This window comes from Sinocyclocheilus grahami, unplaced genomic scaffold (assembly GCF_001515645.1).
Source record: "Sinocyclocheilus grahami isolate Dianchi unplaced genomic scaffold, SAMN03320097.WGS_v1.1 scaffold1233.1, whole genome shotgun sequence".
NCBI lineage: Eukaryota > Metazoa > Chordata > Actinopteri > Cypriniformes > Cyprinidae > Sinocyclocheilus > Sinocyclocheilus grahami.
In genome coordinates, this window is record NW_015506412.1 from 186,363 (window position 1) to 186,599 (window position 237).

Here is a 237-nt window from a genome sequence, read left to right on the forward strand (position 1 = left end):
TATATATATATATGTGTGTGTATAAAGTAAAATGTAACAAATGGCACTTTAAATATTTAAAAAATGTTTGTTTTAAATGTTTCAATCCTATGTTTAATAATAGTTATTTTTTTAAGGGGTCATATGATGTTGCTAAAAAGAACATTATTTTGTGTATTTGGTGTAATGAAATGTTTATGCGGTTTAAGGTTAAAAAAACACATTATTTTCCACATACTGTACATTATTGTTTCTCCT

At 23.2% G+C, this 237-nt stretch overlaps 1 protein-coding gene across 1 annotated transcript in view; it reads left to right on the forward strand.

Moving 5' to 3' along the window:
- LOC107568296 (U4/U6.U5 tri-snRNP-associated protein 1-like) overlaps positions 1–237 on the forward strand; it is an 11,265-nt gene that overhangs the window by 8,361 nt on the left and 2,667 nt on the right. The window lies entirely within an intron of this gene.